The following is a 22404-nucleotide window of genomic DNA, read 5'->3' as shown; positions in this document are numbered from 1 at the left end:
TCCTGGCTCTAATATGACTCCCTGTGGTATTACTAGATTATTCTTATTAGTCTGTCTGTGTAGCTAACTAAGATTGGACATTTGGCAATTCCATTGGACTCCCATTCTATTCAGCAATAGCTCTATGCACTGTCTCCTTACTGACTAGATAGTGTGGCAGAGTCATTCAGCTCTGTAGTCACCGATTATTGATCCCCAATGATCTCTAGATTATCGTACGCAGGACAAGAGAGTACGGAGTCACAGCACAGTCAAGAAGTGTCAGAGGCACTCATGCTTGCAAAAATTCCAAAACCTTTAGCTCATCCACTCTAGTCTGGAGGACCAAAAACCACAGAGTCTATTTAAGTTTAAAAGCTTTATTAAAAGTAAACACATTTATTAAAATCTACTTTGTCATAAAACTATTTAACTGAAAACGGAAAAGTGGTTAGTGCTGACGATTAATTGGACACATTTCTTGTGGTCGAGCCGAGCTCTCACCTGGTTTGAACTTGATCCTGGTCGTGTTCTTAGGAGTCAAGCTTCTGTCTGTTAGGAGAAAAAGTGGTGCGTGTTAAAAATAAAAAGCAAGCATTCATCAGTTGTGCATAAAAGTGCAGCAAGACAACAGCCTTCCCTGGAAAAAGGGACATTTTTACTTTGGAGTAGACAGTCACAAATTATTACATTGTATTGAGTTTTTTTAACATTTCTCCTAGACCAAATATTATATAGTAGTGAGTGGTGTATTCTAACATTCTTAAATGTACTTTGTAGGTGTAACATCTGGTGACGGGGCCAGCGCGGAGGTGGCTGTGTTGGGCGAGGACTCGGAGGACTCTGGGGAGGAGGCGGTGCAAGAGCCGGCGGACGGTCCTGTGGGGGTTCAAACGGTGGTGGCGGAAACAGGTAAGCTATATATTCCTTACTTATTGAGATTGAAGACTGCATAGTGTGCTTTCTGCACGGGTGTATTACAAATCAACCAGGTAGTAGCCTCCTCGAAATGTACTTCGACTTAGCTGTGAAGTTTTTAGTGAGAAGAATCCCAATAAGTTCTTAGACGAACGTGATGGATGGGATGAACGAAAAGCGAAAGAAGGGTGTAAGTAAGTGGGACACGAAATTGTATGATGGCTGGCAAAGAAGAACGATATGTGTTTGCTTGGCCCCCGAGGTGGCTTGGAAGGAAAGAATATGGTATGGTGCATGGCTGGGTCAATGATGAAGCAAGGATGGGTGGAAGGACAGCAGCCTGGGTGGGTGAAACAGAAACTGTATGTGTGCGTATACTTTGACTGAATGGATGCCTGGAGCATGGTATTCTCTGACTCTTAGATAGCACATGTGTATCTAGAGAGAGTAGATGGTCGCCAGATGTACTAAGTGTTACCTTGAAGAGCATGTACCACCGCACCCGCACGTCCGTTCCAGTGCAGGGAAGGAAAGGAAAAGGAATTGTAAATGTGTCCAATACTACCATGAATAGTAGCAGTACTTTGTATTGCGTCTGCAATCACAGCATATATCTGGTTATTACGGTGGACACTCCGTACCTCTCTTAATAACTTTAGTTTGCTTGTAGTACGTCATTCATGTGTGGGTGTATCACTGTTCACTCAATATTAAGCAAAGCACCTAAAGTCATCCCATATGTCATCAAATACGTCCCATGTGAAGTGATAGATAATCAAATTAGTTAGCTTCTTCATTGTCCTTTTCTAGTACTCATTTGCACTGTAGGGTGAAAGGTAAATTAATTAAGCAGTAGCCCTTGTAACAGAGTATTCTCAGTGCCACCCGTAATAGAAAAGTAATAGCTTCACCACCTGCATGTACTGGACCGGTACAGTAACGCAAGTCTGTCTCACTCATCATGGTGTGCAACTTTTTTTCTCGGGTGCAAGTTCACTGTGCTGTCCATGTCATTCTGCCGGCTTGCCTAAGATAACGTACCAATTTTCCTAAACAAGAGAGAAGAAGAAGAATAAGACTGGTGTACTGTCATAGTCGACTGTAATGGAAGTCCATAGTGGTCGTAGAATTTGTTCATTAAAGTACCACTAATGTTAGAGCAAGGATGCAGGAGTGGGAGGTTACATAGATACTGTCCTCAATAGTTATGTACTGTGCTTTCAATTTGCTACTTGTACTGTGACCCAACTTTCGGCTCAATCACTTTGTGTTATTAATGCTAAGGAGCATTGGTTACAGACTATGTCTTTCTTTCTTCATATAGTTGCTCCTTCCAAATCAACAACACGGAGGGAGCAGGCTAGAATGGCCCGGCAACGGAGGCTGGAGGCCACTGTCGCCGAATATCGGCGGCTGGTGGCCCTGGAGGAGGAGGAGGACACGCAGTCGAGCGGTGCAACAACAACATCCTCGGCTGGGACCGCTGCATCCTCCTCCAGGTCCCGCAGTGCTCCAGCGGGACCGAGCCGGGCTAACAAAGCCAACCGCCACCGCCAAGCAACAGAAAAACCAGCTGCCCCCCACAGGAGCTGCAAGGAACGCCAACGCCACCTACGAGTCCGAATGTCCAACCTGGAGCAGGAGGTCCAGAAGTATAAGAACTTGGTGAAGGGCCTCCGCTCCGAGCTTGCCACCCTCCGCAAGGTGTATGATGCCCATGCGGCAAAATGCACCAGCACCAGCACCCTCCAGTAGTGGAGTGTCCCTTGCCCTTTTTTTATAGACTTTTGGGGGGTGGGATTTGGGAGTTGGGATCGTTTTGGGACGTTTCAAAGACAATCGTTGGGGTTAGGGTGGGTCTTGAGGGAGATTATTTTGTTAGGGCTACATAAATATACATTTTTAAACTTTATCTGACCATACCTGTTTTTTACTGCTTTTCAGTCTGGTGGGTGGGGGACGGGGGTGTAACAGTAACTTTGTTTTCCTGAACAGTCGTAGGACTTTAGTAGTACAACCGTCAATCTCTTGTCTACTCCGAAATAATACTCCATTATACTACCTCCCACCAAACGCTTATCTTACCTGTAATTAGTGTTAGAAATTAGGGCTAGGCCCAGGGCTGGCTCCACGTGAAATGGGGATTAACGTTGTCAATCCTGGGCGGGTGACATTTCCTCATTGCGGTGGTACTAGTGGTGTGACACAGTGGCAGTTGCATGCCTATGGAAAAAAAGAAAACGAAACCTTGTTTGTCCTTACTGTAGCATTACAATGGTTACGGTACGATCGAGAATATAGCAGGTGACAGTACACTAGAACAGTGCCATAATGTAGCCTAACAAATGGTAAAGTATTTGCTTGCAAGTATAAGTAACTAGTACTTGCGTTGAATTTATTTGACATTGGCTACTACTACTAGAAGATATAGCACTGAAGCTGAGTAAGTCTAGAAGATATCCTCGTATTCCTTCACCAGCCTGTTGCTATGACCTTATCCTCCCCAGCAAGTGTGTGGAATTATTGATGTCATTTTAGTCAGACATCAAGCAAAACAACACAGCCCGGGGGAAGAGGGTTAGGGTTTGTAAAATGGATGGGAATGGGGGTTTCTTTTTGGGTAGGTTTTGTTGAGAGAAGAAAAAAAAAGCAGAGCATGGACAAACAATAATTGAAGATAAAGACAATCTTTGGTTACAAACTAAAGCTAAGCACATGCAGTCACACTCATAGAATAAAACAATGGATACTGTATCTGTATTGCGTATGTTGTTGGAGTTGTCCTGTTGAATTTGGTAAGTAAGTTGCATGCAGCAAACAATTCCTCTTATTGGCGGCACTCCTCCATTCCAGCTGACGCTTCGTCCATCAATGTTGGTGACCACTGACAGAAGACACCCTGTCCACTGCCTGCCTGGCGGATGTTGACTGAAACCCGGCCTGTAATTATTGAACGGAAAACAGGAAGTGCTATTACAATACCACTGATAAATAAATAAAAGGTATGTACGCTGTGTGGTTCAAAAAGTGACACTTTGATTTCCCTAATAGACAGTACAATATTTTTGAAATTGCGTGCTCTGTCTGAGTCACCTTTTTAAGGATAAATAAGTATGGCCAAAATATTATAGCGGATCTTTCCCCTCAAGGTAGGTGTACTGTAAACTGTGTTTTAGAACAAAATTTGACCTTCCCAGCAATGCTCCCACCAAGACCCTTACTAAAGCCAGTCGCAAAAATGTAGAAGAACCCCAATCAGATCTCCAAAAACGATGCCTAGCAGAAAAATGGTTACAAAACGTACTTTGAAAGTAACAGTAGGCCCAAATACAGACCGTGCATTGTATTCAAACCACTTGCAAGCAAGCAAAAGTATCCATAGCCAGCATCGCTCCAACAGTGCTCTACAACACCAGAACTGCGTTGCAATAGAACCCCCCGAAACACATGCAATCCTGCTGCTAGGGCTAACCCTAACGAACCCTAACTTACAAAAAGTGCCAAAACTGGTGTTTCCTTATGGATTTTGTCCAAAACACTTCTATCCGGTATTAGACCTTCCCAGGAATGCCCCAGGCAAGACCCGCCAACCCACCCGGAAAAAAACAGCCGACAACACCCCCAAACAGCGAAAAAGCTAAATCTCATACTTACAATATCTCTCGGCCTTCGGTCCAAACGCGGCGCTGTGCAGCTAGGTCATCATCATCATCAATCATCATAACTCCTGTTTTCCACCACGGATTTCCTGAAAAGCAAATGCAATCAAGATTAGATTGTCGCAGCAGTGCTTCGACAGAGACCCCGGCCGCAACCCACCCACGAACAGCAGGAAGCCCCCCAAAACGCTACATTGAGCAAGATGACAGAAGAAATAGCAAAAAAAAGGCTGTTCCTTAAGGATTTTGTCCAAAACACTTCTATCCGGTATTAGACCTTCCCAGGAATGCCCCAGGCAAGACCCGCCAACCCACCCCGAAAAAACCACCCGACAACACCCCCAAACAGCGAAAAAGCTAAATCTCATACTTACAATATCTCTCGGCCTTCGGTCCAATCGCGGCGCTGTGCAGCTAGGTCATCATCATCAATCATCATAACTCCTGTTTTCCACCACGGATTTCCTGAAAAGCAAATGCAATCAAGATTAGATTGTCGCAGCAGTGCTTCGACAGAGACCCCGGCCGCAACCCACCCACGAACAGCAGGAAGCCCCCCAAAACGCTACATTGAGCAAGATGACAGAAGAAATAGCAAAAAAAAGGCTGTTCCTTAAGGATTTTGTCCAAAACACTTCTATCCGGTATTAGACCTTCCCAGGAATGCCCCAGGCAAGAGCCGCCAACCCACCCGGAAAAAAACACCCGACAACACCCCCAAACAGCGAAAAAGCTAAATCTCATACTTACAATATCTCTCGGCCTTCGGTCCAATCGCGGCGCTGTGCAGCTAGGTCATCATCATCAATCATCATAACTCCTGTTTTCCACCACGGATTTCCTGAAAAGCAAATGCAATCAAGATTAGACTGTCGCAGCAGTGCTCCCAGACACCAAAAATCACCCACAAACACCCGGAACCCCGCCAAAGAGCACCCCAAAGGCAAGCAAGTCAGCAAAAACGGCAAGAAATTTCCACCTCATATTTGGTCCAAAACACTTTTGTCCATTATTAGAGCTTCACAGCAATGGGCCCAAATCCGTCAACTCACCCGCAAAGAAGTACAACACCCCCACAAGTGCTGAGTCTTTCTTCATTGGGCGTAATCCAGCACTCTGCTTTGAGGGAAATCGCAGTCTGGAGGAGGAGGATAGAGGAACATGTTCTTCAGAACTTGTGAACCTGAGGAATGTAGACTGCGGCACCTTCAAATCAATAAGCAAACAAGTGAAGACAGTTCTGCTGATGGTCTTGTTTTTGGGATTAGGTGATTAAAGTTTGAATTAAATTAACTGTGCAAACCAAAGAAAGAGAGACAAACAGGAATAAAAGTGAATAAGGACGAAAAAGAAAGTTCTTGACTCATTTTCTCATTTTCAGGGCTCGGTGTCAGGGAATAAGAAGAAGATTTCGTCATCATACTCTGCGAATTCAGGCAGGATGAGGTCAGTGCCACCGAACAGAGAACAAATCCCCTCATCTACGTTGCCGTCCTCCTCGTCTTCATGCGGCGTGCTTTCTCGTACTTTGTAATCTGGTGGTATGAGGTGCTGATTCATCTTGATCATTGTCAGCCGCTCCACATTTTTGGGCGAGAGGCGGCTCCGTTTGGGAGTTACAATGCCACCAGCAGCACTGAAAACACGTTCAGAAGACACACTTGCGAGTGGGCAAGACAAATAGTTTATAGCCAGGTTGGAGAGCTGTGGCCACAATTGTTTTTTGCCATGCCAATACTGCAATGGCTCATCATTAAGAAAGACCTCTGTTGAGTCATTCATATAGTCCTGCACCATCGACTCAAGGTCATCAACGGTTCCTCCACTTTGCTTACTTTTTGCTGTGCCTTTGACATTTTTTCGAGAACCATACCCAAGCAAACTTAGCCAATCCTCTACAACAGCCACTGATACTGTTGTGTGTGGTGCAGATGATCCAGTTGCCTTTAACGGCTGAGAGGTCACTTGTGCCCCAGCCACAGGTGCAGAAGTGGATTCTTGTGACTGGGGATGGCCTGCTGATGCTGATGCTGATGCTGATGTACTGTCTTCTCCTTCAATAACCTGCCGTTCTTTTTCAAACCTCTTGGCTGACAAGGCTAACCAATTTTTGTACTTTTGAACATCTGCATCAGCAAAAGGAAAGAATGCTTCGCCTGCCAGTGCCTTTTTGTAGCATGGATCCAGAATAGTAGCACAAATGTAATGCTGTTCTGACTTGATGTTTTTAAGACGTTCATCACCACGTAGGCGCTCTAATAATTTCTCAGACAAAATAAAATGGTCTTTTTTTTTTATCTTTTTCAAACTCAGAAGACACCGCCATCAGTTGGTGCTCCAGCATGCACAACAATGGGATAGCTTTTCCCAAATTACAGTCCTCCTGGCTGACTGCACGCGTGAAGAACTCAAAAGGACGAAGCATGTCTGTCAGGCTTTTAACTATGTCCCATTGCGCCGCACCCAACCGCATGTCCTCCTTCTGAGATGTACCCTCTGTGAAGAAATAGTGATCGAGTACCGTATACTGCTCATACAGACGCTCAAGCATGTAGAAGGTTGAGTTCCAACGTGTTGCCACCTCCTGGATGGTGCTTTCACTGGCATTTGACGTTCAAGTAGCAGTCTCCTCAGATGCTTCCGGGCCTTAAAAGAATGGCTGAAATGGTTGCACATTTTGCGGCAGGTGGCCATTACCTCGAACGCTGGACTGTGTTTATCACTCAAGAATTTTTGAACTACCAGGTTGATACAGTGCGCCAAACACGGCACTCTAAAATAGTCACCCTGAAACATGGCCTTAACTACATTGGCGCCATTATCCGTGGAAACATAACCAATCATGCGTTTTTGGGGGGATAGCATTTTCAAGACCTTTTTGTTAAACTCTTCCAAAAGGTTTTCTGCTGTGTGACTTTTCTCCAAGCCAAACATGGCTAGTGTTGCATGTTTCCGAGCAGCTTTAAAAACTTGGTCCGGGTCAACACCTGCGTTTAGCTTTGCTTTAACACCTGAAAAAGAGACCCAGTGTGCAGTGATGCACATGTAATCAGCGCCTGCGCCACTGGTCCACATGTCTGTTGTCAGATGTATTGTGTGAACAGCACTCTTCTGCAAAGCTGCCCCAATCGCCTCCAGCACATCTTCATGTAGTGCTGGAACCGCAACTCTGGCAAAATAGAACCGGCTAGGAACCTTCCATTTAGGGCAGAGCGTTGCCACTAATTCTAGAAAACCTACCGCTTTTACAAAAGAAAAAGGGAGAAGGTCCACAGCTTGCATTTTAGCCAGCTTAGTGTTATACAGACGCGTCAGTGGGTGGTTGCGTTCATATGGCACGTCTGAAGTAAGCATTGTTCTAATGTTGCCCTGGACCAAGCATTTACGGGCTGATAATGACTTCGTTGACCCAATTTTGCTCGCTGGTGAACTTTTGTGCGTTGGTGTCTCAGTCGCTCCAACACTCTTAGTGTGCCTCACATTGGGTGTGCTGCTGACAGGGGTACTGGGTGTAAGGGAAGTGTTTGACACGTCTTCTTCCTCCTCGTCATCATCAGATGAAACATCAACGTTTCCTTGAATTCGGCCTTTCTTGATTGCATCTAGGTGCGCAAACCATTTGACAGTGTGCTGTCTCCTAAGATGACCTCTCTGGCCTCCGGTACCATAGTTGGTACCTGGCTTACCACGACTAACTGCTTGCTTACAAATGGTACAAATGGCAAACTTTGGATTTTTTGGACAAACAGTAAAGAAGTCCCAAACTGGGGACTTGAAGTGTCTGTGGGACATGGAGGAGGCGGCGCCGGCGATACTGGTGGTGGTGGTCATGAAGCTAATGCCAGATGAAGTGGAGGATCTGGATTGCCCAACTTTTGTACGTTTTGCACTTTCACCGCCACTAATTAAGGTCGAGGTTGACGGAGGTCTCTTCTTGCCAGAAAGAAATATGGAAGCGGGACGAGTTGGTGTACTACTTAACTCCAATGATTGTGGTGTTTCCACTGCCTCCTCATCGACAACATCATCATCATCATCACGCTCAGCAGCTCTTCGGGCTAGGGTCAAAATGTCTGTTTGCTGCATGCCCGCTGGGGCTGCAGTGACCTTTATGATGACTGGGTCGTCGTTGGCAGAGTCTTCATCAGCAGCAGTATCCGCCACTTCTTGTTGAGCCTCATCACACTCCATAACTCTGAGACTTTGGACGAGCTTCCTTTTACGCTTAACTACTTTTGTCGGATCATGGTGTGCCTCACTCTCAGACGGCTGTGGTGCTGGTTCCCAAGTTTGATCCGTATCATCAGAAGGAGGTGTGCTTGAAGAAGATGTAGACACCACCCTTGATCTCTTCCTTGCTAGGGGTGTGGAAGACAATGAAGGATCATCAGGAGGAGTGGCTTCCTCAAATGATACCTCGCCTTGATTGTCGATTTCCTGATGTGCCCCTACTTCGGGAGGAACAACTATTGTGGCCACTTGTGACCCTCCATGCACCTCTGCTTGCGCATCTCCTTGCGCTGCCTCTCCTTCCACATGTACTTGGGCTTGTACTTGCACATGTGATTGTTGTTGCGGCTGTGGTTGTTCAACACTCGTCAGATGAGCTACAACAACCTGTGTTGATTGAGGGACATTGCTGCTGCTTTCTTGCGATGAGCCAACATCATTGGTCGATGGTGATTGAAGAACTATACTGGCTGCCTCTGCAGCACTCAAGGGCTTGGACTTAAGTTGGAGTGGTGGTGGTGGTGGCACTGAGCCCAATGGAGCGGGGGTGCTGCTGCCAGCTTGGTCCCCAGCAGATCCCGCTGCAGGCATACTTTTTTTTTTACTCCCAAAAAAAGGGGCGGGCGGCACACCAGTGTCCTTGGTAACTTGCTTCTTCTGCTCCTTACTGGCACCTTTCTTGCTGGAGGAGCTACGGGTTACTTTTTTTGGGGTTATCTTCTTCAGAGCAGGTCAGCAGGCAGCAGTTGCACGAGTTGCAGAGGGTTCTGTGTCCAGACGTGACGTCGCGTGACGTTATGCTGCACACACACACCGCTGCAGGACTTCTTCCTGGCACTGGTGGTTCTCTTGAGTCTTCTTGTGCACCTAAAAGCAATGGAAGACAGAGGAGCATCAGTTCAGTTATACACCCCAAAAAATGGACAAAACACAGAAAAATGAGCACAATCCCATGCCATCCATGATGTTTACATTGAAGACACCCCCCAGAAAGACTAGGGACATGCAAGTATGCAACACTCACTACCCCTGGGCATAATGGATGAAAAGTAGGCAAAATAAGTGCATGCCTCAGACACTGCCTCTCTTCAAAATGGCCCCTTACACCCCAAGCACATGTTGCCTGTACCAGCCAGCACTTAAGATGGCCACCACCACCACCCACATGGCCAGTCCACATCAACAGTACACCCCCAAAAAACAGAAAAACAGCCAGAAATCACCACAATCCAATGCCATCCATGATGTTTACATTAAAGAGAGTGAGACCAGACCACACCACAGGCACACTCAGTCCATGCACCACCACCCCTGGGCAAAAGGCCACACCAGCAGCCCCCAAAAAACGACAAAAAACAATAAAATAAGCACAATCCCAGCCCATCCATGGCCTCAATTATGTTTACATTCAAGAAGACACCCCTCAGAAACACTAGGCCCATGCAACACTCACTACCCCTGGGCATAATGGATGAAACGTAGGCAAAATAAGTGCAGGCCTCAGACACTGCCTCTCCTCAAAATGGCCCCTTACACCCCAAGCACATGTTGCCTGGACCAGCCAGCACTCAAGATGGCCACCACCACCACCCACATGGCCAGTCCACATCAACAGTACACCCCCAAAAAACAGAAAAACAGCCAGAAATCACCACAATCCATTGCCATCCATGATGTTTACATTAAAGAGAGTGAGACCAGACCACACCACAGGCACACTCAGTCCATGCACCACCACCCCTGGGCAAAAGGCCACACCAGCAGCCCCCAAAAAACGACAAAAAACAATAAAATAAGCCCAATCCCAGCCCATCCATGGCCTCAATTATGTTTACATTCAAGAAGACACCCCTCAGAAACACTAGGCCCATGCAACACTCACTACCCCTGGGCATAATGGATGAAAAGTAGGCAAAATAAGTGCAGGCCTCAGACACTGCCTCTCCTCAAAATGGCCCCTTACACCCCAAGCACATGTTGCCTGGACCAGCCAGCACTCAAGATGGCCACCACCACCACCCACATGGCCAGTCCACATCAACAGTACACCCCCAAAAAACAGAAAAACAGCCAGAAATCACCACAATCCAATGCCATCCATGATGATTACATTAAAGAGAGTGAGACCACACCACAGGCACACTCAGTCCATGCACCACCACCCCTGGGCAAAAGGCCACACCAGCAGCCCCCAAAAAACGACAAAAAACAATAAAATAAGCACAATCCCAGCCCATCCATGGCCTCAATTATGTTTAAATTCAAGAAGACACCCCACAGAAAGACTAGGCCCATGCAACACTCACCCCCCCTGGGCAAAGGGCCCCACCAGCAGGCCCAAAAAAACGACAAAAAACTATCAAATCAGCACAATCCCAGCCCATCCATGGCCTCAATGGTGTTTAAATTCAAGAAGACACCCCTCAGAAACACTAGGCCCATGCAACACTCACTACCCCTGGGCATAAAGGATGAAAAGTAGGCAAAATAAGTGCAGGCCTCAGACACTGCCTCTCCTCAAAATGGCCCCTTACACCCCAAGCACATGTTGCCTGGACCAGCCAGCACTCAAGATGGCCACCACCACCACCCACATGGCCAGTCCACATCAACAGTACACCCCCAAAAAACAGAAAAACAGCCAGAAATCACCACAATCCAATGCCATCCATGATGTTTACATTAAAGAGAGTGAGACCACACCACAGGCACACTCAGTCCATGCACCACCACCCCTGGGCAAAAGGCCACACCAGCAGCCCCCAAAAAACGACAAAAAACAATAAAATAAGCACAATCCCAGCCCATCCATGGCCTCAATTATGTTTAAATTCAAGAATACACCCCACAGAAAGACTAGGCCCATGCAACACTCACCACACCTGGGCAAAGGGCCCCACCAGCAGGCCCAAAAAAACGACAAAAATCAGCACAATCCCAGCCCATCCATGGCCTCAATGGTGTTTAAATTCAACAAAACAGTTGTATCATGCACCCCTAACCAACCCTGGTCCTACTGGATACTGTGGCTACCCACAATATAATTTATTTAATGTTCTGAAAAAGTTCCAAAATTTTACTTGCAGCAACTGTAATGCCCCAAACAAACTTACTTGTGAAAGTTGATTTCTAATCCAAAAGTGATCCAAAGACAGTCAAAAAGGCCTCAAATCCAAATATCCAGCAGCACCCACAAAAAGTAATCCTTCCAGCTCCAGATCCAAATGAAAGTGACCAGGAGATGGACAAAGCACTGGGAGGAGCCTGCTGGACAGGAACAGGAAGTTGGAGACTGTGGGGCACTCCCTTCCTCCCCCCCCCCCCCAAAAATGGACTCCTTGCAAAAAAAAAGGCCATGCAAATGTCAATCTGAGGAGTGATTCTGATAAAAATCATAATTTTCTGAAGGTTTATCCTGTTTGCTGGTGATTTTCTTGTGCAGAATTGCAAAAGCTCTATTTCGCGAGTGCGAGATTGTTCCTTTCCGCCGCAACTACGTGTTCGCAATTGCGAACTCTCGCGAGGTGTGCTGTGCAAGGTGGCAAGCCGCGATTACGTATTCGCGGGCGCCAAACTCCCGCGGGATCACGCAGCAAGATCCAAAATGGCGCGTCACTCGCAAAGAAAAACAACTCGGCAAACGCTAAATGACGGAAAGTAAACACCGTGCACCACGCCGCGCGCCGCAACCAAGCAAAAAATCCGCCGCGAGCGGATTCACGGATTTTCGACAAATTCGCGAGAGTTCGCGGATTGCGAATTTGCCGAAAATCCGAAAAAACCGCGATCGGAGCGGATTTTACGCCCATGCTTATTTACAACTCAAATTTCACATCAGTGATGTAGTACAATGATTTACTACCCTACATGTAATAGGTGTAGTTTTCTTAAAATAGGTATTGGACATTGTCATACAGTCTGCTTGCAATCTGCTTAAATGCATGACCATACTTGATATACCCTTACAACAGCATCTCCCCTTTACATTGCAGAGGTAGAAACATCACTTCCTGTACAGCAGCCTGTTCCACTCTTCAATAATGAAGAGGAAGACATCTCAACCATCAACCAGGACACCCTCTAAGAGCTGCTCAAATCAATTGGCAGCCCATCTCAGGAAGCAGGGACATCCAGCAGCGTCATGGAAGCTCCACCTCCTGCACAAAACACCCAGCAGCAAGTACCTACCACCACAGCTGTCTCCCATGGCCTTGAGGACCCACTTCTAACATGTCAATGCTGTGAGGTAGAGTTCCAGCAGGAGATGTCTGGTCAGGTGAGGGTGAGGTTTGACAGCTTGGCTGACAGCCTGACGACCAAACTAGATGGGGTCCATGGGTGTCTCAGTCCCATTAGGGAGTCCATCAGAGGCACCCACAGTCCGCTCCATGCTCTCCAGAATCCCATGCCTGACATCGCTGGAATACATACTCAGAGGCAAGAACAACTGTCCAGTCAAAGTGGCTCCAGCGATGTCACCAAGGAGATGCGTAAAATGAGAATGATCATGGAGAACATGAAGTGGATGCAGGCATCACATTTGCTAGCCATGGCTGCATACCACAGAGACGGTGCCGGAGTCTTGCAAGCCCTGCAGCTTATCGTCACTGCAGTGCTGCCTCATCCTTTGGCACAGATAAATGCTGCTGCACCTTCAAAATCCACATCTTACCCCCCTGATGTGTAACAGCCTCACAGTGCTCTAGCCAATCCTCCATCACGCACACAGGAGGCAAATGACACATCAGAGGAGGAAGATGTGGATGAATCAACATAGTTACGAAAAAGTCAGCGGTAGCATTCATCTCTGTCAAATGGACTGTTTCTGCTTGGACCTATCCCTACCATCATGCCTCGGAACATCAGCTTCCACTGTCCTCTGAATGACTCTGCTGCACTCACATTGGACTTAATATGGGCTGCCAATTTTGGCATTGCTCCCAATGACAGCCTTCTGACTGAACTCTGTCTCTTCCTCAACATGGCTCCGGATATGTTGTCCCCCCAATGACTCTTTCTGGCCCTTCACTGGGCATTTAAACATTGGGATGTTGTTGCACAGAGAACTGGGTCAGTCTGCTAGCTCAGTTAATGCACATGTAAATAAAAATAATTGAGTCATTAAGATGTGTGTTTAAATGTGCCAACACTGCCTGGTCAGCTTAGCCATCACTACAAATTAAGGAACATTTGGCAAAGGGAATATGCTTACTCTGTGTCCATGATAGGCATTGTGAGGGCTGGACACTTGTGACTCTACCAATGCTCAGATCTCAAAAAAGTATTTACAAAAAATAATTAGAACAAGTACTCATAGTCATTGTGGTGGACAATATTTGAATAGATGTGTGTCATGGCACGACACATGTAAAGACAGTTCCCTCAACATGACACATGTGCCAAAAAATGTATCTAGCAAAAAGAAGAGGAATGGTGTAGGAAAGCATATGTCAAAAATTGTTACTAGTACACATCCATGCAGATCTTTGCTATAACGCCTATCACAACATCACTTGCCCAACACTTGTATGCCAATTTGTTCACAGTGTTCTCCACAATGTACAAGGCTGTATTGAAACATGTCCAGAGGTGTTAGGATGGGTGAACAGCGTTTACTTTGCATGCATTACTTCGCATGCCATTACAACGTGGTTGTAATAACAACCGCGTTGTTAGTTCGCATACCTTTACTACGCAAGTCGGAACAACAACTTGTGTTGGGGGGAGAAGGTGTTGGATTTAAAATCCAACAACTTCCCTAGTGTCCACACAGACTGGAGTTGGAATAGTAAATTATACTATTCCAACATCCAGCGCCCCCTAATGCAATTCGTTGTTCCGAATTGCGTAGTAAAGGTATGTGAACTATCAACGCGGTCGTACTAACGAGCGCATTGTAATGGCATGCGTACTAAACGCATGATAAGTAACGAGTGCTATTCGTTAGGATGACTTGTAGATAATGCAAAGCAGTCATCCCCGTCACACCCACATGGAAAGTGAAGCTGGTGTGGGGACCAGTGTAATCAAAGCTGACCCAAAGTATCCTACACCATACCTACAGCATTCAACCAATGCTGTGTGAGCACAATGCCCACAGTGCATCCTGTCTAATTCTGTACTTGCTTAATAGTCACATATAGATAAATATTTCTCAGACCACTCCAAAACTTTTTCCTAAGTGAACTTTCTTACCCTAAAGATCAATCTATTTGGCTCAAAAACATTTTAAATTAAGATTGAAGGTAGCCTGTCCCTTGAAGATGGTGTAATTACATTTGTAGACATTCAAATTGGTTGTGCGGGGGATGAATCTGTCGTAATCAACTATCAATTCAACAGGATATGTCCACACAGCAAAAATCAATGCAGCACAAACCATCTACCATTAGCAATTTATTCTTACAAAATACAATCTTAACAAACTAAACTAATAATACTGACTAATCCTAAACTACAATTACCTAATGTGTACTAATGTTAAACTATACTAAACTAACTACCTTACCTAGGACAATATACATAACAACATACATTATATATCAACCCACCTTCCCCTTACGGCACATCCAGGGACGGCACAAGGACAGCTTAACCTATACATCAACTAACTAAATATACATACTAAACAATTATATATACATATATATATATATATATATATATATATATATATATATATATATATTCACTGAAAAAAACATAGGTTATACACCATATATAGTTAGGAATTAGCATTTACAAAACCTTATTTTACTCACACAAAACCATTGAAATTCGCATATATAGTTAGTTGCACTAACTATATATCGCGCACCCGCAATCCACTGCTGATCATGTCACATATTACATCATTCATGACATGGTCAGTGACATCACTGATGACATCACTGATGACATCTCAAATGACATCACTGATGACATCACTGATGACATCTCAAATGACATCACTGATGACATCACTGATGACAACATCCAGTGACTGTATGTTTCTGTAAAGTTAAAATATGTCTTACATATTGAAGAATGAGTGGATTTATAAGTGTCTGGATGAAGGATTTAGTAGGTGCATGACTGACTGTATGAGTGAGTGATTAAATGTGTCTCACTGAGTGCATGGGTTAGTGACTAAACTGTCTTAATTTGTGCATCATTATATCTGTTGTTCTGTAAACTGCTGCATGTGTTGATCAGTAGCTATATGAGTAACTATATGGGTTATTGATTGGTTGCCCAAGTATTTGTATGGGAGACTGAGTGTGTGTGTGGGTGGCTGGGAGGTGTATGACTCTGTGCATAGATGTGTGAGCAGTTGATTCACTAGATGTATGAGTTCAAGAGTGCATGTGGAAACAGCTACATGGGCGGTTGACTGTGTGCATGAGTGTATTGGTGAGTGAATGGATATCTCAGTGCTACATGTCAAAGTACATATGTAAAACACAGTACATTTGAGAGTTGACATATATAAATAACTGTGCATAAGAGCCAGTGAATGTGTGAGTGGCTGTATGGATCATTGTGAACTTGTATCCGGGATTGTATAAGAGAGTAAATATGTGTTAGTATATGTTTGAATAAGTAAGGTGTGTATAACTGTATAGTTGAGAAAATGGAGGTGTGATTGATTCTTTGCATGACTGACTAGGTGTGTGTGTAACTCCATGGATGAGTGACAGTCTGTGAGTGTCTGTTTACACTGAGTGTATCTAAGGTTATATTAGAGTCTGAAGAGGTTCATCGTATTATCACATGAATGATGTCATCAGTGATGTGATCAGTAATGTCAAATGAGATGTTATCAGTGATGTCATCAGTGATGTCATTTGAGATGTCATCAGTGATGTCATCAGTGATGTCATTTGAGATGTCATCAGTGATGTCATCAGTGATGTCACTGACCATGTCATGAATGATGTAATATGTGACATGATCAGCAGTGGATTGCGGGTGCGCGATATATAGTTAGTGCAACTAACTATATATGCGAATTTCAATGGTTTTGTGTGAGTAAAATAAGGTTTTGTAAATGCTAATTCCTAACTATATATGGTGTATAACCTATGGTTTTTTTCAGTGAATTTTCAAGGTTTTGTAAATGCTAATTCCTAACTATATATGGTCTATAACCTATGGTTTTTTCAGTGAATTTCAATGGTTTTTTAATAGCAACTATCAAAAGCTTTAAAATGTATTTTTCTTTAAATTGAAAAATATATTTTATATGTTTTTAATACAATTTTTTTATGTATATATTTTTTTTTGTTTCGCTACCGGTCCGCGCACCGGGTAGCTTCCCGTTAGCTCAATTTGGTGCCGCGACCCGGTCCGCGAACCGGTAAACGTTCTGTTTGCGCAACTGGCGCGTTAGAAAACAACATCGTGACGCGTCGCGTAAGGGCGACGTATCGCGTTGTCGCGTAATGCGTCTTATGACGCGTCGCGTTAGCGCACCCGGAAGTGCTCCAGTGCGCGAACCGAGGCGTGAAGCGCAGCGCCCCGGAAGCGATCCGGGGTGCGGCGCGGAGCGCGTAACGTAAGCGTAACAGGTCATGTGACTTGTTAATAAAACTTTTCATTGGTTAATTTCACTTTTGGTTTCCTAATGATGTAAGGATAGGTCATGTGACCTAAAAATAACACTTTCATTGGTTTAGAACATTTTTTTTCCCAAATGATGAAAGCCCCCACCTTTTTTCTCACTCTGACTTTCAAATTTTTGATTGATAAGAAATGGCTTCATTAGTAGCTGCAGCTGGTGCACCCCCACCACCACCACCACCTCCTAGGAAGAGAGGACCACCTCCTCAGGTCATCCTTAATGAAGAGGAGGAAGAAGAGGAAGAAGAGGAAAAGGAGCAAGGGAGGAGACAGTTTTTACCTGAGGAGCCAAGGAGGTCCCATGTAAAGGATAGTTACATCTGGCAATTCTTTACATTTCCCCGGGGCCAAAAAAAAGTAAATGCCCGATACGTCACATGTCTCATCTGTGACGAATCTCTGTCCAGAGGGACTGGCCAGTACATCAACAGAAGAGGCAGTGACGGGACCAGAGGCGAGGGAGACGGTCCCAAACATTCAGATGAAGTTCGGGGTCGTGAAGCAAGTGTGCATTTTTTGTGGCAAATTAATTTGCTATTGGGACAGTAGCATCACTTTAATCAACAGAGCTATTGACAATCATAAATGTCCAAAACGCCCCAGAAACTAAATTATCTTTTTTTTTGTTGCTCCTGTTGAGCCCTTTATAACGAATGGTTTTCGTTCCCCCCCCCAAAAAAAACAAAAAAAATATAAAACCGTTCAAAAAATACAAAAAAAGTAAAAAAATTGTTCAGAAAAATAAAAAAAATATAAAACAACAAAAACAATTAAAAAAAAAGTTCTTTTCAGAACTACCTCCCATTTATGAAAAATTGCTAGAATGTTTAGCACTCTGGCAACCTCTATTTCTTTTGATTCGCTTCCCGGTTCGCTACCCGGTACGCGAACCGGAAGCGAAACAAAAAAAAAAAAAAAAAAAAAGGAAGAGTGAGTATAAGGGAAGGAAACAGAGAGTAATGTGAAAAGAAAGACAGCTAGAGGGAGTAACACAGAGATACTATTTAATAGATCTATTTACCAAAGAAAAGATGTAAGAGTGTATAATTGAGAAAAACAACATAGATAAGGAAGTGAAAGAAAAAAAGGAGAGTAGAAGAATAATAAACAAGAGTTTCTTAGAGAATGTGAGTGAATGTTCAAATTAAGAAGAAAAACAGTAAAGGATGTGGAATGAGAGGTAGGGATAGAACCGGAGTAAAAGAACAACCCTGAGGGAAAGTGTTAAGAAAACAGTGAGCGAAAGTAAATAGGAATAAAACAAGATGTATGACAGTGACTAAGGTTAAAACATGTGGAATAACAGAGAGAAAAAACAGAAAGCAGAAAAGAAGAAGTGACAGAAAAGGAATAATTGAAACAGCAAAGAAATGTAAATAACATAGTGTGCTTGAACTACAGGGAGAAAGCATAATGAAGAAGTAGTGAAAGAGTGATGAGCGAGAGACAGTGACAGTAATAGAGACGGAGTGAGTGAACAGGAGTGAGGAACTATGAGAACAGAGGGACTGAGAAAAGGAGTGGAAGGAGTAGAGTAAGTAAGTAATAGAAAAAGGAATGAGGGAAGTAGCAAAGGCAGGAAACTGAGGGTTAAAGAAATGAAGCAGTGGAACTAATAGAAGTTAAATGTGATAGAAATGTAACGAAAAGAGTACAAAACACTTACCTTATAATTGTCGTTAACTTAGTCACTTGTTATTTTTATACTTTCAATCTGTGAAAGAAAGAACAAAAATTTGAAAAATATTAAAACATGTATTTAAAAATTAGAAAAGACAAGGGAAAAGATTGAAAATCATCCAATTTTACAAAGAAATAAAGTTAGAGATAAACATGCAGAAAAAAAGACAAAGAAACGGTGATAGACAGTCAGAGACAAAAAGAAATTGTAATTGAGTAAATTACTAATAGAAAAAAAAGGAAGATACTTTCAGTGACAGAAAAGAAGGATAGAAGAGAAAACTAAATTGAAGTTGTGTAAGCTACTAAAAGAAAGTGAGTAAGGTAAACTATATAAGGAAAGGGTGAATAAGGAAAAGAGAGTGAGGGAGAGAGGAGACAGAGGAAGTGAAGGAAAGAGTGTCAGATATAGACTGAGTGAGGCAACAAAGAAAGATAAATGAGTGAGGGTGAGTTATACTAACTGATTGCACCAAAAAAGGAGAACCCAAAAATATTTAATTTAGAAAACAAAGGGAGGAAAGATGGAAAAGACAAGCGAAGCAGAAGGTCTAAAAGCTGGAAAATGGTGCAAGGGAGAAAAGAAAAAAGCAGAGTTGGAATAGGGAAACAAAGGTTGAAAGATAAGTTGAGTTAGAGAACAAGGGTGAAAGAGAATAAAACAAAAGGCAATGTGAGTATGTAAAGAGGATTGATAGAAGGTAGTAAAAGACGAGTGAGCATGAGACAAGAGGAGTACAAATTAAAATTCACTATACAAAGTACAGAATTAATTATACATGTTAAATGGTTTATTTTTGCTGTTCTCAGAATATATCAAATTTCACTAAAAACAGTGAGTTGAAGGTATTCATCATATAACAGCGGGGAAAAAAACACAATCAAAATGATTGTGTTTAAAAAACCCATAAAACATAACCAATCAGAAATCAGAACTCCTCAAAAGTACCTTACTTTCCATGACGTCGAAGGATGTCCTATGAACAGCTTATACTCTGTTGTGCTGTTATTATTTTCTGCCCGCCACTTTCTGAAAGAAAAGCTCCATCGTTTTGACAAATATGTTACATACAATAAATGACTTCTCGCTCTCTACCGCACTTCTCCTCAAGGCCAAATAGTGTAAGAGCCATTTATAACTCTTGGAATTCTTCTAAGCAAATCCCGTCATTTTCTTTTTCCACAACTTTCAGAAAGAAAACGTTCAAGATCACTTTCACAATCCTGTACTAGTAATATCTCACCCTTCTTGCTCACTCATGTTCCACATTTCCTATGACACTGATACTGCTTACTATGAGGCACATTACACTACCTCTATGACTACTACAATTATTTAATTCTCTTGATCACTGTTAATCACAAAGCACTTTAAAACAGTACATAAAATTATATCAATTCCTAGAATCATTATAGGCCAGTTACCTACCCTAAATTCTCTCTTCTGAAAACACAAAGTAAGAATATTTTAAGTTAAAAGGCAACATTGTTTCATAGTCCAATGGGAATCATTTCCGAAACACCAGCTTTTTTTACATTTTAAATAAGCTGTGTAATAAGCGGATGTTGTCAAAGGACCATCATGTCATATAATAGCTGCAGTTACAAATGTTCTTCCTAAAATGAACGACTGTGTAGCCACAACATTTGTAATTAAAGTTGGAAACTTACTTTCATCAGGTTTATATAGTTGGAATTTTAAAATGACATTATAACCAAAAGTTTGTACAAATAATGTGGACAGCATTGCAGACTTACATTACCTCTACTCCATGTTTTGATTGGCTGCTTGAATTAGCTTATTAAAAGAAACAGTTTTTCTGAACTCATTCAAAGTGCAGTTATTTTTCCATGACGTCAAGTGTTATGGTAAGAACACTGTTTGCTTTGGGAAATACTCTGTTGTCCTTTAACTAATCCGTGCCCACCACTTTCTGTAAGAAAACCTTCTTTTTTTTCAGGAACTACTTAAAACTCAAAAATAACTTTTCACTCTGTACTACACTTATCCTCAAGGCCAAATAGTGTAGGAGCCATTAGAACCTCTTGAAATTCCTCAGAACAAATCCCGAGATTCTTTCCCTAAAATTTTGGTTGTAAAAACACCAGGTAAGAATTTTTAAGGTCAAAAGGAATTTTTTTTTTGAAAGTTAAAACAGAATCATTGCAGAATGACCAGCCGTTTCTAGACTTCAAATAAGCTGTGTAATGTCCTGATGTTGTTGAAGGACCGTCATGATATATAATTGCTGCAGTTACAAAAGTCCTTCCTGATATTGACAACTGCGAAGCCACAAAATTTTTAATTAAAGTTGTCAATTTTGTTCCATCAGGCCTACATCGTTGGAACATTAAAATGACATACTGGCCATATCTACGTATAAATAATGTGGACAGCATTGCAGCCTTACATTGGCTACACTCCATGTTGTGATCGGCTGCTTTTACGAGCCTATTAAAGGACACTGATTTACTGTCTGGCAAAGTTAAATATATAAATCTTTCTGAGTCTACACTAGTAGTACTTGATACCCTACAGTTCTCGCAGTCATGCTGCCATTTATAAGAAAGGCCAAACAGATGATCTACATCTACACCTTCATCTTGCAATACATCAAGCATATACATTAAAAACTCCTGACAATCTTGCTGAATATTTTGAGAGAATTGCGTTTGACCTGAACATTTGTCTAACTGATTTCGAATTTCAGACACACTTTCTATTTTTGTTCTATCAGAGCTACATTTCTCTAACACAGAATTCAATAAACAGCAAAAACTTTGATCTGAATTGATCACAATCTCTTCTTTTAAAGTTTCTAGAGAAAAGACAACATTAACCACTACATTAGCATAGCAGTTGACACCAGAACTATTTTCAAATTGAAAACCAACAACATCTTCAACAGAATCCATTTTCTTTCTGCTCATAATTTCGGGTTCATCGACTTTTCGTCTTTTTGCTACAACCTCCCTACTACTGGTCACATTTCTTCGTTTCCGGCCTACCACACGTTTCTCAAACAAAGGATATTGAGGCAAATGTGGCGCATACTCTCTTCTTAACCTATTGTATTCCTTAACACAATCTAGATCCGCACAAATGTTTGTGACATCACACTCAATCAAGTACAATCCCGATAAAGTTCTGACTCGTGACAATGCCACATATGCCATACCCTCCTTGAACACAGAACTGCCAATGTTCACCAATGCACTGTCTACACTTAAACCTTGCGATTTATGGATTGTCACCGCATATGCCAAGCAAACAGGAAACTGCTTACGGCGAACATATAAGTCTTTTACAAGCAAAAACCTAGCAGAGCAACGACCA

Source organism: Lissotriton helveticus, chromosome 1_1 (assembly GCF_964261635.1).
Source record: "Lissotriton helveticus chromosome 1_1, aLisHel1.1, whole genome shotgun sequence".
Taxonomy (NCBI): Eukaryota; Metazoa; Chordata; class Amphibia; order Caudata; family Salamandridae; genus Lissotriton; species Lissotriton helveticus.
Note: the sequence above shows the minus strand (reverse complement) of the source record.